This window comes from Macrobrachium nipponense, chromosome 27 (genome assembly GCF_015104395.2).
Source record: "Macrobrachium nipponense isolate FS-2020 chromosome 27, ASM1510439v2, whole genome shotgun sequence".
In the NCBI taxonomy this organism is placed as follows: domain Eukaryota; kingdom Metazoa; phylum Arthropoda; class Malacostraca; order Decapoda; family Palaemonidae; genus Macrobrachium; species Macrobrachium nipponense.
This window is the reverse complement of record NC_087216.1, coordinates 48,285,980-48,305,754: the sequence shown is the minus strand read 5'-3', so window position 1 is coordinate 48,305,754 and position 19,775 is coordinate 48,285,980.

Here is a 19,775-nt window from a genome sequence, read left to right as displayed (position 1 = left end):
ATGACTTCGTGGAAATGTTTATGAACACAGGTTAGACGACGATAAGTCTACATGTGGACTGATATTGCTTTTCTGTTTACTATGCATTCTTTTGTTTAGGGACAGAGCAGTTTTCTTCAAATTTTTATTTGAATTTCATGGAAATGCTTATGAACATAGATTAGACGACATTACTTCTACATGTGGACTGATATTGCTTTTCTGTTTACTGTGGATTCTTTTGTATAGAGACAGAGCAGTTTTCTTCAAATTTTTATTTGGATTTACTTTGCAGACTAATTATGAATCCAAGGTATTTAGTAAAAGGTTACAAACGACCGTTATTCCTTGAACGAAAGTCAGTGTAATGTTAAGCAACAAAAAAGAACATATATTGATGTTCTAAAGACATGAATATATCGTTTTCTGGATAAAAAATTCCCTCGTGAATTTTACTTAATCTAATTATATCCTTTCTTATTCCTCGACTCAGAAGTCATACAGTATCAATTTAGAGAATTTACCTGGTTTTTCTTTCATTATCGTTATATATACGTAGAATAACAAGGAAAGGAAATGAATCAGAAAAACTATGTTCACATGTAAATTTCAACTCAGGTCAGAAATCTCTCTCTCTCTCTCTCTCTCTCTCTCTCTCTCTCTCTCTCTCTCTCTGAAAAGGAAATATAAGATTGCTTCGGATCCACATATTCGTTCGAACTTTATAGCAGATTTGTAAACTTAAATAACGACACAAAATCGTGTTTAAAATTGTTGTTTCTGTTATATTGCTTTCCCTCATTTTTGTTCACATTTTCTTGTTCTCTCGTCTGCTATTAAGGCTTTCTTTGGTTCTATAAATTCAGTCATTAAGCATTTATTAATGATTCATATCTAGAATATGTTACTGCATCATGAATTATACACATTTTTACCAAAAAAATGCAATAATAATGTGACTGCCGTACTTTCCCTGTAAAAATAATAAATAACAGGTCATCATTGTATACACAAACGCACAAATATGTTACAATAAAATGACCGACAGATTATCTCTGGAAAGGTGGCTATCAAGTACGTGGAAGAAATGGACTGTTGGTCTTGAAGACAAATGAAAATCAAAGAAAAAAAAACAGACTTAAAAGTTTGCAAGTGATTATACAAAAGTAATAGGTTCAGGAAGAAAAAAATCTCCATTAAACAAAACAATAAAACGATAAAATGAATAACACTGAACACTGAATGTGATATATTTATAAACACTATGTGGAATTCTAATATTATTGGATATATATTAAATATATAATTGTATCTAAATAGATCTATAGTTTTTGCTTTGTGAGCAAAAGTATTCAGCGTTTCCTTAAACATTCAAGTATGTATCCAGCGTGATATATATATATATATATATATATATATATATATATATATATATATATATATAGTATATATATATATATATAGATATGGATATATATATATATATATATATATATATATATATATATATATATATATATATAGATGGCATAAATCCCTAAAAGATGTCACCATTTTAACTTCTTTCTTAATGAAACAAGTAATAAAAGAGGCGCTCTTCTACTCTGACGCCTTTTGCTCGTTTCTGTGTTCATATTTTCGCTCATTTATTCGAAGTACTATTTTTATACTCTACATTCTTCATTACTTTGCTTATCTCGTTCCCTAGTCATTTCTACGGCCAATTGCTTGGCCTTTTTTTTTTAAGAATATTACTTAATAGGAAAATTGCAGAGTAGAGAACGTAATAAAAAAGACCATCACCAATTAAACCTAATCGTCTTTAGCATGCTTTGAACTAATATATATTAGATACTTTTACAAAGTTCTGAAATTTTATGGGGATTTAAGTTGAAAGGAAAATCCTTTACTGGAGTGATAAATGAAAAAACAAATACATGCAGATGTGGAAATTAATTTCCCCTAAGTGGGTGACCGTTGTTTACGAAATTATTGATCACATTATATTCCATTTTACATCATCAAAATTGGAAAGATATAGATTGAAGACATGGTTTTGCTTTGAACCTTACATTCTAAAATAACAGTCTCTAAAACATTCATCAAGATTTGATTATAATGATATTGGAAAATTATGATACACTGAAATTAGAGGTACAGAGCTATTAATATACAAGCTATCTTTCACAAAATAGAAAAAAAAAAACTTATTTCACAAAACTGGAGAATTACATCTCTCTGCAGAGTTTGTCCAGCTATGTTTTTCTCCCTTACCAGAAAACTAACCAATCGTGGAAAGGGAGGTCATTTCCCTTCTTTTCAAGTGCCATAATATTTAAGCAGAATCTCCATACACGGTGCCTCTTGGCTCCCTAGGGATTCCTTCTGCAATCTCAGTAGCTCAGCGCTTGACGTAATACTACCGCAGGGCGACACCACCACGAAACAAACTGATAATGTATTCTCTCGGTTCTACTCAAGGAACGGGCAGATTTCAAGAGAACTTTTCACATAAACTTTTTATTACCCACAAGAAACGTTCGCAAGAAGACAGTGTTAGTGTGAATCTCAATATGTACAGAGACTTTCATTAAAATAATACGCAGTGTAAAAGAAAACATAATTATAAGAAGAAAAAGTAGTGTAAATCTATCATTTTAAGGCTTCGTTTGTCAGTGAGGTGAAATTTTTAAATAACCATTATCATTGAATGGGCAAGATAGTCAGATCGGTAAGGATGTCGGAGCGAGAAGTCAGGTTATGGGGGAAGGGTTGATTAAGAGAATCACGCAATTGGATTGCTATCATTCAGTTATTATTTTCCCTTTCAGATTATTAAAGAATGTAAAATTAGAATAAAAACCTGTAATGTTACATTTTTCAATAACCTGCAAGAGAAAATCATAATTATAAGACTAGCAATCCAATTGCCTAATGCGCTTCATCAACCCTTCATCGACTAATAAATTACCTCCGAATAGACTTCATGTAATTAATTTTCAGGATTACGGATCAAGAAAGTAGTGTAAATGTTGCTTGGCAACATACATTTGTGATCGTTGAATTCTGGCGTAAACTGCCCTGCCGGCTCGTTAAGGAATTGCTGAACCAGGAGTAAGGACTAGGCATATGCCTATGCTTAATGAGTGAGAGTGACTAATCATGATGACTATAGAATGCGGGTAGGGACGATAGTTCACTTTGAGCAATGTCAGCTCTTTTCGTCTCTTTCGACTGCTGTATGAATATGTTACCTTTGATAGGTAAAAGAATACAGAAAGTAAAATTTCCATAATGTTCCCATTCTTTTTAATCTGATATCACACGAGAGCATTTTCATAGATGAGCTTTTTTTATTTATTTATTTATTTATTTATTTTTTTTTTTTTGAGTGGAGTGTGATGAATATTTTGAATGAGGAGGAGATATTTTTGATAAAACGTTTAAAATCTTTGACCTGTGCTTAGTGAATAGGCCTCTCTTTGGTGGAAAGGGTAATTCCATTAGGCTTCCTAAATTAGTTTTCCTTATCAGAGTCCGGAGAATGCCATTGACTGAGAGGGACGTTTCAATGATGCATGCATTTTTCCCCCTTTATTCAGTATCTAAAGAATACATATGATTCGAAGGTAATTTATTCACATTGGCCTAATGGCTGATTTCCGTTTTTGTATGACAGTGGCGTTCACAACCGTATAATCTATAAGGGAACTGTTGCAAAACACACGAATAAACATCTTATCTGCATATTCCGCATGACTTGGAAAGAAGGCAATTTCTCGTTTCTTGCTCTGAAAGTGAATCCAGAATTTGACACTTGTGACCCAGACACACTCACTTATATTGGCAGGAAAGCAATGTTAAGACTATAGAGCAATGGTTCTCAACGTGGGACGTATGCCCCACCAGGGGGTAATCTGATTTTTAAGGGGGGTGGGGGGGGGGTGCAGTTTGAGAATATTTAAACAAAGTGAATGTCCTTTTAGGCTTCCTCCACGTGAATATATAAGAAATACATACCACCACGGGGGGCATCAGGATTTCAGAGGCAATTAAGTGGGGCATGGCCATAAGAGGGTTGGGAATCACTGCTGCAGAGTAACAAGTAAACTGATCAATTCCATCCCCTTCCCACCATATTCCTGACTTCTCACTAAGACATCCCACACATCATCTTACTTGCCAGTTTAAAGGACGTTCACGCCTGATGCGATGCAGTGGGTGCCATGCTATGGTAGCCATGCTGGGGCACGTGCTTACTAATCGCTGGCATTATTTTAAGCGAGGGCATTCGCACTGGGTGCGAAGCTATGCTACATAGCCTTCATAGCTTCCAAGTTTGCAGAGTGTGTGATTTTTGTGGACGTAGCTCGCCTCCCATACGCGCATTGAGTCTCACAGCAGATGTTCTTGCCTCCCGCAATAATTACTAATCCCCTCCAATGATTGATAATTATTTTAAGTAAATTGCTTATAAATCATGGGATTATTCTATAGATTTTATACAAAAGAAAAACTGCTCTTGTAAAAAGCAATGAGATCTCCTAGGATAGAGTAGGAATATTAACTCAAGACTATCATTTCAATTACACAGTTTCTTCTGTACAAGTCTGACCTGCATAACATTAGCGGTGAGATACAGTTATCTTTGATATGAAGTTTCCATGATGACTGGAATGACACCTGTTGTGATACGACCAGTTTTCATGTTCATTTGTAGAGATGACTGATTTCAGATGTGTTGATTTAAATAACAAAGGAATAAATAATTCACCAACCTTAAAAAACTATACATTTTATGTCACAATCATAATAAATATTTTTGTAAATGTTTACAAAGGTACTAGTAATTTTACTTAAAGATTTTTTGAACACGGAGCGTAGAATCAAGGGAACTGTGCATTCACAGGTATTCATAGTTTTCGGTCTGAAACGGCCTTAGTGATAAAAGTTATTTTATAAATTCACCGCACTGGCAAATGAAGCTTTAAAAGGTATATGCATGTCGAGCATTTTCTGCTCAGAATTACTATTCCTCTCATTTCTCAAAATATTTGCATAAATTCGTGTTACATCTTTTATATATATATATATATATATATATATATATATATATATATATATATATATATATGTATATAATATATATATATATATATATATATATATATATATATATATATATATATATATATAATATATATATAATATATATATATATATATAAGATGTAACACGAATTTATGCAAATATTTTGAGAAATGAGAGGAATAGTAATGCTTGACATGCATATTCCTTTTAAAGCTTCATTTGCTAGTGCGGTGAATTATAAAATAACTTTTATCACTAAGGCCGTTTCAGACCGAAAAAAACTATGAATACCTGTGAATGCACGGTTCCCTTGATTCTACCTCACCACCGTGTTCAAAAAAATCATTTAAGAAAAAATTACTAGTACCTTTGTTAAACATTTACAAATAAATATATATATATTATAATAGATATTAATAATAATATAATATATATTATAGATATATAAATTATATAATAAAGATATAATTATAATATTAATATATATATTAATCATAATATATATAACAATATAAATATATATATATATATACTATATATTATATATATAGATAAAATATATATATATATATATAAGTATAATATATATAATATTTATAGTATACGATTTATATATACATATATAATATAGTATAATTATATATAATATATATAGATAATCATATAGATATATATATATATATATATTATTCATTATATATAATATATATTCAATACATTAATAATCATATATATAATATATATATATAATATATAATATAAATTAATAAATCTATACATATATAATATATATACATTATTATAATCATACATATAGATATAATATATATTATATATATATATATATATATATATCTATATATATAATTATTATAAATATAATATATATTATATATATAATTATATATATATATCCATATATATACACTAAGTTAAACTACTTCAGATCAAAAATAATATAGGAAGGAGGTATTGAGAAAGCATTGAGACAGAGACTGATGGAAGCATGGCAGAAATGGAGAGAAGTAACTGGAGTTGTTTTAGATAATAAAATCCCATTAAAACTGAAAATAAAAATGCATAAAACATTTATCAGGCCTGTACTGTTATATGGGGTAGAAATTGGGGTACTTAGAGGAGAGAGGAGGGACTGTTGGAAAGAGCTAAGATGAGGTTGGCAAGACGGAATACTGGAATATCACTAGTGGAAAGGAGGGGGAGAGTCAACATACAAGAACGTCATCTATATCGTGTGCCGACAATTTTTCGAAAAAACCATTATTCGAAAGGCAATTGTTCGAAAAAAAAAATTATAAAACCAAATATTCGAAAACAATAGTTCGAATGTGTAATTGTTCTAATTGACAATTGATCGAAATGACAAATATTCGAATAAGCAGTTTTTCGAAATGAATATTGTTCGAATTCATGAGTAACGTCGACTTGTTGAAAAAAAGCCCGACGGCAGTTTCGTATGTTAGCACTTTCTCTCTCTCTCTCTCTCTTTCTATCTTTCTCTCTCTCTCTTCTTTCTTCTATCTCTCTCTCTCTCTCTCTCTCTCTCGTCTCTCTCTCTCTCTACTCTCTCTCTCTCTCTCTCTCCCTATCAGAAACCACTCAATCTCATTGTTTGTATTTTAATTACCTTAAAACAACTTATCGCGTTGTTTGTATTCTATTTACCTTAAATAAAAAGATAAACATAAAAATAAACAACCGTTAACAAATCCTTAAAAGCTTAAAGTTCCCATTGTTATTTTGGACGGTTTACCATTTAGTAGAGAAGCTCTTAAACCCTATGTGAACAAGGAATGTCCATGTTATTAGTGAATGGACATTTATTTGTTAAAGACAAGCAAATGCAAGAGAAAATTGGTAAATTACTGTAAATGTCGCGCTATAACAGTAAAAGATGTTACCGTTTCCAAAGAATATAATCATGCAAGTGATCTACTGGCGTAGAGTGCGGAGATTATTTGAAAAGGTGGAAGACGACGCAAAATGTACACGTGATTCCCCTCATTATATAACTGTCAACAGTATTAAGCGCTCAATTAGAAGGGTTCGCTTAGAAGATCATAGGAAGGATATAGTATTCCCAGTCGAGTAGTATATGAATACTTTCAAAACTGAAGATTTTCTTCTTTTTAACTCGGGTCAGGAAGAAGAGAGTTTTCAGTCAAAATTCGAATGCTATTTGCATTGGCTTTTATCCCAGGAGAAAGAGTCGTTGAACTTTTTTGAAAATTTAGTAGAAGAGTTCTTCACCTGAATTACTTCCGGTATAGATATTTTTGAAGATAAACTGTGCAAAGATATATTAAGGAAACTAATAAATTTAAACTAAATTAACCGTTTTTTTTAACATAAATCATATTATTCTACATGGTTAGATAAAGCATGATATATGTAGATTCAAACAATATTCATTTCGAAAAACTGCTTATTCGAATAATTTGTAGTTCGATAAATTGTAAATTCGAAAAATTACACATTCGAACTACTGTTTTCGAATATTTGGTTTTCGAAAAAAAACACTTTTCGAATAATTGACCTTCGAATAATGGGTTTTCGAAAAATTGTCCGCAAATCGATATAGATATTTAAGTCTCTTCGCTTGGCGATAGACTTTTTTTGTGTTCTCCTTACGACTGTCATTCGTAAGTATTTCTGGTTCCTCCCATCTCCTTGGGATATCTTAGTAGAGTGGTTCTTTCTTAACTAAAGGAGATGATTCAAACAGATAAGTTGAACAAAGATAACAACTTTATTCTGTAACTCCATACTAGGAGATGCAGCTCGGTCGGAAGACCGATATGTTTGATGGTTGGCACGGAACTGCCATTCTAAAGCATCGAGTCGATAGCGGAACATTAGCTATCTCAGCGATTCATATAAAAACACATACGTAGTCCACCGGCTCGGAAGTTACAAGTTTCCGGCGTATGGTTACAGGTCAACCGCTTCCCATGGAAGTTGTTGTGCAAAGTTATCTATAACATAAAGTTGACAAAGCTCAAGAGCTAGACCAGGCTACTGCAGACAGCGCATAGCGTAATCTAGATCTGCTTTGGTCACGTAGGACCCTCCTAATGCCATGACCTCAGGTCATGGGTTTATATTTACAGATCCTGTAAATTGAATAAATGTATTTATTACATTAGGCTCGGACTGCTACCTATTCAAGCCTTGATAACAAAAAAAAAAAATTACTTTAAACATTGTTTCATTAGGAGCGTGCTCGTAACATACGTCTAGGATAACATAATAAGTGATTAAATACATAAAAAGGTTCTGTTACATACCCTTGTTGACATATTCATCAAACAAAGATAAATGCATGGAAAATATAGATCCATGTTGGTAATATAATGATTAGGTACCCCAAAATAATAAAAAGGTAAAAATCAAAAGATTAACATGTATACATGATTAATATGATAATAGGTAACCTGATTAAGAATAATGGTTACTAAATAATGATTATAGCATGATCATGGATAATTGTTAAAGAGTACTTGACACTCTTTGTAATAGATATATATTGTACAATGGTATAATAGTATAACTATGTAATTCTGTAGAAATGCAATATATAGGGCTGATATATTTTATTTAGGTGCCCGAAAAATACCTTTAGGAATATATTAATGTATAATATTGGGCTATAATGTTTTATTAGGTGCCCGGGAGATACTTTAACTGTTCAAATGCAAAGGCGTGAGTCTTTCTTGTCCTACATTTTTGCCAGCATACGGACCGCTTTTCACACACAACACAATTCCAGACAATTCCCTAGGCACAAACTGAAGTGGCCAGGTTCAGGCGGCCCTAAACTCAAACGACTTGAGTTTAACGGGTACGTCATCTAGACGGGCCAATACGTTCCCTTGGAGATCCTTCTGTTTACGCCTAGCCTACGCCAAGCAAAGATGTTGACGGCGATAACCAATATGGCCGTCACGCTGAACACGGCTAGCAGAATGTAGTAGCGAAGATTTTCTCCACCTGCATAAGTCGCTGACGCGTGGGTCATCTCAGCCAGTTGCGTCAAACGACGAGCCACCCGCGCGTTGTATGGGAGAGGTAGTGACGGGATGATTGTGGATGCCCAAGTGTAGTTCGCAAAATACGCCTTCTCACGTATTATCGTGTTGACCCCTCTGACGGTGTAGTTTGTAGATGTCCCCGTACAACCATCGGCTGCTACGAAGATAGGGGCATGGGCGGTGGTACCGTCCGGACACACTACGTCGTATCCGGCTTTATCATAACGGATCCAGGAACCATTATTCATCCTGTAATTGAATTTATTACCGTAAAAGGGATAAAGTTTCCCCAGACAACCTTCGCTTGTATGAGAGAGAGAGCCGTTTAGCACTATGCCTAACTCACATGAATCCGTTTGATATAGGATAGAATTCAAAGAGTCAGCTGTACAAATTTTATTATTCATAGCTTCTGAACAGTGAGTGAGTTTATCTAAGTCTTTAATGACTGTAAATGATTTCTTATCAGAAGAAATCAGTACATGCCCCGTCAAATTGGATATTACTGGATTTGAGTTATTCGTCATGAAAGTAGGAAACGGTGCTATTTTGTATGATTGCCAAGCATCGGAAGAATCAAAAGGAATTGTGATCATAATTCTATATTTTTTCAACGCTGACTGATATTAGGCTATAATAGAACTCTACTTTATGGGCGTCTAATAAAGGAATATAACCTAGTTTCTCCCGTCCGTTTTCCAAAGTTAACGTCAGATCTTTAATAGGCATGAGGTGAGGAGATAACACACCCTTTGTTGCTAACGTAATCGCTTCTACGTAATCTTTTGACTTTTCAATAAAATGTGATATTTTCACACGGATATGATCTATTTTCGAACTATAGTAAGCTAATGTAGCCAGCAAATGTTGAACTTCCATGACCTGATCGATATTATTTGAATGTTCATTAACGATACTCATTATTTGATTGATTGAAGATAACTGGCTGCGAAGTTCGGACAAAGGCCAATTCGTTTTTTGTGTTGCAAAAACTCAATTCTTTATTTTGATTATTTTTTATCTTAAGGCGATTTGAAATTCCTAAGCCTAGATTCGCAACTGATCCTAAGATGTTTAGTCCAGCCAGAATAAGCGGGTTGCGGCGTTCGAGAGTATTGTGCCGCACAGACCACATCAGCAGGTCACGAGCAAGTTCTTCTGCCTCGGCGGTTTTATTTTGTATGTCATAAGACAACATTTCCGCGACGCTTAGTGTCTGAGCTAGCGAAATCTCTGAGTTAGCATGAAAATTACGTTCGTGCATTTCCTTAAGCGAAATAGCAAACCTCATCAGGTCATTCTTTAAGTTAAGGACGTCATCTTCAGGCAAGAATATCGCATGCATATCTACTTCTATAACAATATTACTTGACACGATGAATACATCATCTATTCTCTCGATAATCGAGCCATGATTAAATTCTATTTTCTTTCGTCCTAGCGCTCTTTCCATACAACAAAGATGTCTGAATACACAATATCACTCCTAACAATAACAGATTCATTTTTGAAACCTGCAATGAGTAAAACATATGTAATAACTCGCGTAAAAGAATAGGTTTACATACAATATGATTAATAGATATATATATAAATTATTATACAAGTTTCATAAATACAACCATTTTTTCCCTCACTCCATCTACCTTTCTTTAGATTCTGATATGTGCCAATGGAACTATTCTCACATCAGTGGGTTTGGATACATTTTGAACCCTAAATCTATTGGCCGTTAAATTTTCAAAATAAAATTTAAACGGGCCTTCAAACTTAGGTGTCAGTTTATAATTTAACCCTTTGCGTACGTATACTTGTATGTATACCTGATCGCCCACGGCATATGTTCTAGTTGGCTTAGCTATTTTATCATGATTTTTTTTTCATTATTATTTGTGCTTCTTCTAGATTCTTACGAAGTATATTATATCGACTTATGCTTGCATCCATAACATCCTTTAGAGGATTTGATAAATTAGTTGTAGGCGTTAAGATGTGGAAAGGCGTTCTAGCCGGGATACCGTACAGTGCCTCGTGCGGTGTCATTTTAATAGACACATGATACGAGTGATTAAGTGTGCTTAGTACCACAGGTATGGCATGTCCCAGTTGGGGTCTGCCCCCCCCAAGGTGACCCTTAAAATGTTTATACCTTACGATTTGCCCTTTCCACTAGCCCATTAGACTCTGGGTGATAGATCATGGTATTGATTTTCTTTATACAAAGGAATTCGCACAAGGAGTTTAAGGAAATGATTATTGAACTCCCCGCCCGAGTCTGAGATAATGATGTGGAATTCCATGTTTACAAATGTAAGCGCTATAAGTTCTGTATATCGAGTCAAAGCGTCTATAATTACTAGGAGGTGCTTATTTCCTCTGTCTGACTCGGAAAATCCTGTTAATAAATCTAAATGTACTCTTTCAAAGGGTTGATTTGGCACGGGGTAAGCCCTAGGCTGACAGGTGTTCTTCGTGCCCTTTGTATTCTTGACAAGTGCGACAATTTGCTATGGGCTTTCTGTGACAATCAAGGAATAACCCGGGTGTCCATGCAGTGGATTTCATGCAACCATTTTAAGACAGTGGGTATGAGTGAGATAGGCACCACCACCTGGTTGTTATTCAATTGCGGTGTGTTGCGGGTTTTCCTCGTCACGGATCTACACAGGATATTGTCCCTTATGATATAATTCTGCTGCTTATACTTTAGGTATTCCTTTTCCTTCGGATTTCCGTTTAACGCAATGATGATTTTTTCTATTTGCGGATCTTTTCTTTGTTCTGTCTGTAATAGTTCAGCACTCCAGCCCAGATCTTCCTGTTTCAGATATAGTTTTAACAATGGGCGTGGAGGTTGAGATATCTATTAATTCAGCTAATGGCTCGGTACAAGATGAAGAGGGGTTGCGTGATATGCGTCAGCAATGATATTTGCTTTCCCAGGTAAATACCCGATCCTCGCGCCAAAGTCCTGAATGATCATGTGCCACCGAGTTCGCTTGGGGCTGTGACTAAAGCCTTTAAAGAAGTCGGTTAGGGGCTTATGATCAGTGAGAACCTTGACGGGATAACCGTATATTATGAATTTTAAAATGCCACGAGGTGAAATTAACAATAGCGAGCCCTTCCTTGTCTATTACTGCATATTTTACTTTCGGAAGGTCTCAGTTTACGTGAATAAAAAGCTATAGGGAAAAACTGTTTATCATATTGTTGAAGCAATACCCCACCTACTCCTAGGTCTGAGGCGTCTGTTGCTATGAAAAATTCCTTACCGAAGTCAGGAAATTTCAAGATAGGAGAACTACACAGTTCATCTTTCAATTTATCGAACGCCTGTTGATGAATTTCAGACCATACGAAATCTACGCCCTTTTTTATAAGATCGGTTAGGGGAGCGGCTATGATTGAGTAGTTGCGTATAAAGCTGGCGGTAGTAGCCGCTACAGCCTAAAAATTGCTGTATTCCCTTGACGTTAGTAGGTATCGGAAAGTTACGGATAGCCGACACCTTATCATGGACGACTTTAAGACCTTCACTAGAAACCGTGAAACCTAAATAGACGAGTTCTGTTTTAAAAAATTCACACTTATCTTATCTTTACCCTTAAATTATGCTGCCTTAGTCTTTGTAGCACTAACTCTAATTTATGTAAATGTTCTTCTAATGTGTTGGAAAAGACTTACTAGGTCGTCCATGTAGGCATGTAGGATATCTCCTAACAAGTCTCCAACACGATGTTTATCATACGAGTAAAAGTTATAGGAGCACAACGTAAACCAAAAGGCATACGCAAAAATTCATAATGTCCCCTGGCTGTGCTGAAGGCAGTGTATGGGATACTCTCTTGTTCCAACGGAATCTGATGAAATCCTTTTAGTAAGTCTAAGCTTGTGAAATATTTGTTCTGACCTAGTAGAGATAGGATATCATCGGTAACATGGTACTGGGAATCTGTCAGGGATTGTTTCTTCATTTAAACGACGAAAATCTACCATATCCGCCAAGTTCGATCTTTTTTCGGTACTACTATTAACGGAAAATTATAAGGGCTGTTTGATTTCCTAATGACTCCTTCTTTTAACATTTTACCTACTTCCTCTGTTATCTCATTCTGAAATTTCATAGGAAGTCGGTACGAAGGTACATAGATTACTTTCTGTTTGTCCTTGAGCCTTATTTGATGCTCGATGACATCCGTTTTTCCTAAGGTTCCATCCGTGTGAAAAAACATCATGATATTTATTAAAAGATTCAAGAATTTCTGCTGAATTTCTTCTTCTTGAATGTCTTATTGATTTTGTTCTTTATAGATTGCAAAAGGGATTCATCCGCAACTGATTGAGCGTGATTTATCTCAGCTACGGTAAGAATGCGATGTTTATAAACTTCGGCATCCAAGATATGTTGATTTTTGTGGATTACTAAAGTGGTATTCAAATGATTACAGACTTCGATGTTACATTGTTGTTGTGAGCCGACTGTATAAATGGCTTGTGTGACGGATAATCCGTGTGTTTTCAGAGTTTCGGAAAGGATTAATGTTTCAGATCCTGGCAAGGGTTCTCTTTACACGCACTAATATGTGCGAAGTTACGTTAGGCTCGAGAGTTTGCGTGCAAGCTGATATTACGGGTGAGCGAGAGTTCTGTTGGGTTGCCTGTATTTATTTCTTGGTTCATGAGACAGGTGATTGGTTCTGTAATGTAAGTGACAACTCTGTCTGTAACTTTAATATCCCAAAACTGATTTTAGGGTATTAGAAGACCTATAGAATTTCCCTTTTGATATACACGCCGTGTTTTGCAGGTGCTAAGATAATATTTTGAGTGCCCATAGACGGGTATCCGATAATTACTGCGGGAATACATATTAATGTTTTGTACAACGATAAAGGTATCAGCAAACGTGCGCTTACCGAACTTGTACTGTACATGAGTTACGCCTACAACATTTAATTCATTATTCCCTATGCCTGAGAGCCTTATTCCGGACTTTTCTATAGGGAAATTTGAAAGAGTAATGATGAGTAACCTTAATCCATGATATTACGTGGACTACCAGAATCAAAGAACAAAGTGAATGACTTATGGTCCAAATTTACTGCATGTAAGGTTGGTCGCAACTCGTTTTGACTAATAATTGCATGAATTTGTTGCAAATCTACGGGAACCTGCACAGAATTTTTGGATTCGGCCGTGTGTTTCATAGGAAAATCAATTGCCTCACAATGATCTGATAAATGATTAAACTGATTATTTGATACAAAAGATGTTGATATTGATGACCAACATCGCCCTCTCCCCCCTTGGAGTGAACTACATGGTATTTGTTTTGTTTATCACACCTTGAAAATTCGCTTGCCCTTGCGAGTTCTGGCTAGACGGCCCAGGAACAGAGGTACCTGAAGCACGATTTGTTTGTTTCTGCTGTTGTGCAGAATTTCCGTTTGGTTGTTTTTCTTCTTATAGTACTGAGGACCCTTCTTTTTATTTGCACTGGCAACTGGTTGCATGTTTGTGGCATTCTGCTGTTGATTCCCTCGAGTAGCAACGGTTTATGAATGAAGTTGATTTAACTATTGTGTATCGAACAAAAACGCGTCCGACAGTCTGAAAGCATGTGACCTGTCGTTTACAGTTATAACACCACCCGCAACTTGATTATTACTATGTACCACATTTACTTGTTGTGGCTTGTTCTCATTTTTTGCAAAAACTTGAATGAGCGAGGATCTAGGTCGGTACATTTAGACATGTGTTTTTTTATTTGTTTATACACATCTAATTCCGTACTGTCGGTGGGCTGCAATTTTTTATCAAAACACCGTACTAACGCTTCAGGCAACATTGCAGTGATAGACGTAAGGTAGATCAAACGGATAAAATCTTTCACTTTGATTTTGGCACTCGTAACCCACCCGGAGTTACTTAAAACTATCCTGATATTCATTTAGCCGGTCGGCAATTAGCCGCCGCCCGCTCTGACAACATTAAGCTGAGTCATGGAGGCTTGGTTAAGGATATTTCTCAATGCCAATACTACATCTAAAGCCTCTTCACCCCATACACGGCACGTAATCTGATTTTGAACTCGTCCCATGTAAGCGCCTCTTGGAAAGAAACCCCCTTAGATAAGCACTTGCGTCTCCTTTAGCAAAGTCAATGAAGCTTTTGGCCTCCTGTATTTGTACTGCTGGGTCTGTGATGCTTTTTGCATTTAAATGAGCGTCTACAGATGAGATCCATGCCTCAACATTTTGAGGCAGGAACCCATTGACCCGACCTTGAAAAGGGACAATTGCTGACCTCGCGCTAACGAGAGTCACCACATTGGGGTTGCCAGCCGGAGTAGTTGCCATTTCGACTTTCACTTTTTTCTTATCACTTCTATTCCTTGCGATCCTATCAAATTATCTATAAGAGTACACTCGACCACTACGTAAAACGCATATGCAATGTACTGTATAAGTGTGTTATAATAATAGGAAAATCAAAAGATACAAAAATACAGATAATATGATGATAAATTATTTATACGGAGAATTCCTGCAAGAAACGATTAACAACAACGAGAAGAGAAAAAAAATTAATCTGCGGGCGAGAACTCGTAGTTGAAGATTGATTCTGTAATGAAGGAAGATTAATATGGCGAACAACTCACCCCAGAATACTGATGATCGACTCCTGATGAACAACACTTCACTGAGGAAAAGACCTGAATAGATAAAAATGGTACTTAGCTCCAGATTATATTGCAAAGGATTGTTGACATGGGATGACGTCCTCAGTTCCTGTCTAAGTCTCGCGTCGGAAGTCGTGATGACGTCACGGTCTTCTCTCATGCACGATGCGTGGAGAAGTCCAAGATTGATGACGTCCCACAGCCTCCGTCCTTGCACTACTGCCTCTAGCTCTACTCTCTGCGTCCTTGTTCGTGATCGCGTGATGTTTCCTGTGTTTGTTTTCTTCTTTCCGTAGATGTTCGATGCTGCTCTCGTCCGGTGTAGATTCTCGAAGATAAGTGACAACAGTCGCTCAAACGTCGGTGTTAATGCTTGTATTCTTCTCGATGAAGGACTATACTGCGTCTTCATAAACTGTTGCGTTGATTGAAGATCCCATTTTCCTCTGTTTAGTTTTGATGTTGAAGGTGGAAGTTGGTTCTTGTAGACCTTCGGTCGGCTGATATGGGTCTTGTTAATTTTATTCTTCGTTATACGCTGGCCACCACATTTAAATCTCTTCGCTTGGCGATAGACTTTTTTTTGTGTTCCTTCCTTACGACTGTCATTCGTAAGTATTTCTGGTTCCTCCCATCTCCTTGGGATATCTTAGTAGAGTGGTTCTTTCTTAACTAAAGGAGATGATTCAAACAGATAAGTTGAACAAAGATAACAACTTTATTCTGTAACTCCATACTAGGAGATGCAGCTCGTCGGAAGACCGATATGTTTGATGGTTGGCACGGAACTGCCATTCTAAAGCATCGAGTCGATAGCGGAACATTAGCTATCTCAGCGATTCATATAAAAACATACGTAGTCCACCGGCTCGGAAGTTACAAGTTTCGCGTAGGTTAACAGGTCAACCGCTTCCCATCATATATATATATATGATGTAAAGGAGAAGGCTTGAGAAGCTCGTCTGAGGTACTATGGCCATGTCATAAGAAGAGAGGAGGTGGAACCAGTCAACAAAGCTATGAACATGCCAGTGATGGGGGTGGGGGGAGGGGGTGAGTTTAGTATGGGGCTTCATCGGATCAGAGGGATGGATGTGGTGAGGAGGGATATTGGGTCCGGTGGAGTGGGACTCGGGGAAGATGATACAAGGAATAGAATAAATGGATAAATGGGAAATTTTGACTGAGCGGGCGACCATGCTATACAGTGGGATTAATAAGGTCGAAAGAAGAAGACGCATACACACACAGACATATATATATATATATATATATATATATATATATATAATATATATATATATATATATATATATATATATTCTTCTTCTTCTTCCCAGCTTTTTCCCATTTTTATATGGGGTCGCCCGTTTCGGATGAGCCGTTTCCATCTATTTCTATCTTGCACTTCTGCCTCATCAATTCCCTTCTCATGGTAAATCTCCTCTCACACAGTCCTTCCATCTCTTTCTTGGTCTCCCTCTCTTTCTTCTTCCTTGCACCTCCACTCCCATAGTATGTCTCCCAGCGTGGTCCTCATCTCTCCTCAACAGGTGTCCATACCATCTCAGCCTCCCCTCCTGCACTTTCTTTGATACTTCCACCACCATTAGTTGACCCCCTATGTAGTCATTTCTGATCCTATCCACTTTTGTTACCCCAGACATCCACCTAAGCATTCTCATTTCTGCCACATCCATCTTCTTCTGCTCTGCTTTTTCTCTCATGCTTGCTGTTTCCGTACCATACAGCATTGCTGTTCTTACCACCGTCTTGTGAAATTTTCCTTTTAACCTAAGCGGCACTCTTTTGTCACAAAGAACTCCCGAGGCCGCTCTCCAGTTGTTCCAGCCTGCCTGTACCCGATGTTTTACTTCTTCTTCCATACTTCCTCCAGCGTTAACAAAAGATCCCCAATACTTAAACTTATCAACTCTCCTTATTTGCTCTCCACCAAGCTGAATACTTTCTCTATCATCCCCCTCGTGGTGGTACACATATATTCTGTCTTGGATCTACTTATTCTCATTCCTCTGTCCTCCAGTACTTGTCTCCATCTTTCCAATTTCACTTCCAGATCTTCCCTGCTCTCTGCACACAGAACAATATCATCCGCATACAATATGTTCCATGGTACTGTCTCCCTTACTTCCTCTATTATAACATCCATCACTATGTTAAAGATAAATGGGCTCAGAGCCGACCCCTGGTGTAATCCTACTCTCACCTCAAAACCCTCTCTCCCCAACACTGCTCCTCACTCTGGTAAATACATTCCGGTACATCTCTTGTATCAATCGCACATACTTCTCTGGCACCATCTTCTCCTCAGGCTCCTCATACCTCTTGTCTCGGGACTCTGTCATAAGCCTTTTCAAGGTCAATGAATACCATATGTAGGTCCCTTTGTCTTTCCCCGAATTTCTCCATTATTTGCCTCAGACAAAATATACCATCTGTTGTTCCCCTTCCCTTCATAAATCCCATCTGCTCTTTACCTATTTGTACTTCTTCTCTCAGTCTAGCATCTATCATCCTTTCCAGTATCTTCAAAGTGTGGGACATCAATTTAATGCCCCTATAATTACCACACTCTTGGACATCGCCTTTCCCTTTAAAAATTGGGATCAATATACTCCCATGCCACTCATTTGGTATCTTTTCCTGTTCAGGATCTTTATCATAAGATCGTACAGTATATCCATCCTTCATCTCCTAATGCTTTCCATGCCTCCACCGGGATCATGTCGGTCCGGTTGCCTTCCCATTCTTCATCTTCTTCAGTGCATTTAGTACCTCTTGCCTAGAAAACCTCATTACATGCCAATGTTCACTTGCCCATCCTCTCTTATTAGTCTATTATTTTCTTCATTTAACAACTGTTCGAAATATTCTTTCCATCTCTTCACAATGTCTTCCTCCTTTCTAAGCACTACACCCTCTGATTCTTTATTGTTTGATGTGTGTTTATATCTTTGGTGCTCTTATTTTCTAGCCTTTGATAGCTTCATCATCTTCTTTAATCCTTCCTTTGTCCCCAGCTCATTATACACATCATCATACGACTTTGCTTTAGCTTGGGCTACCACCTTTTTTCACCCACCTTGTTGTTTTTTCTCTCTGTACCTATTTCTGTCTTCCACTGACTGTGACTCTTCCCATCTTTTCTTTGCCTCCTTCTTATCTTTTACTACTTTCTCATGTCTTCATCCCACCCACCAACTATCCTTTTCTTCCCATATGATACCAGATGTCTCTCCTAGCAGCTCCTTTCCATGCCTTCTTATTACTGCTGCATTTCGTGCCCACCATTCTTGAACATCTTCAATCCTATATCAATATCCTCAAAACCCTCCTCTTAAACTCTCTCTTCTTATCCCCTTCCTTCTGTAATTTCGTACCATTTAATTTTCCTTATCCCTTTAGCTTTGGTTTTTTCTTTCCCTTTTCAACTTCAAGTCCATACATAGCAGCCTGTGTTGGGGGGCTACATGGTCGCCTGGAATAACTTTGCAGTTCTTGACCTCCACCAGATTTATCCTTTTATACAAGAAATAGTCTATCTGGGAGAATCTTCCCCCACTCCTATATGTTATTAGGTGTTCCCTTTTCTTCTCAAAAAATGTGTTTTACTATTGCCATGTCGAATGGACACAGCAAAGTCCCACTACACTCTCTCCTTCTGGGTTTCTCTCCAATTCCATGGCCCCCATGCACCCGCCCGCCCAATCGCCTCATTTTCACTTCCGACATGGCCATTCAAATCTGCCCCAACTATCACCCTCTCATGCTCTTCCAGTTCTTGCATTATTCCATCCATGTCTCTCCAGAAATTTCCCTTCTCTTCTTCTGTGCAACCAACTTGTGGTGCATATGCGCTTATAATATTCAGAATCTCTCCTCCATTACATATCTTCATCTGATGATACGGTCATTCTTTCTATGCACTTCTATTACCGAGTTCTTTAGTT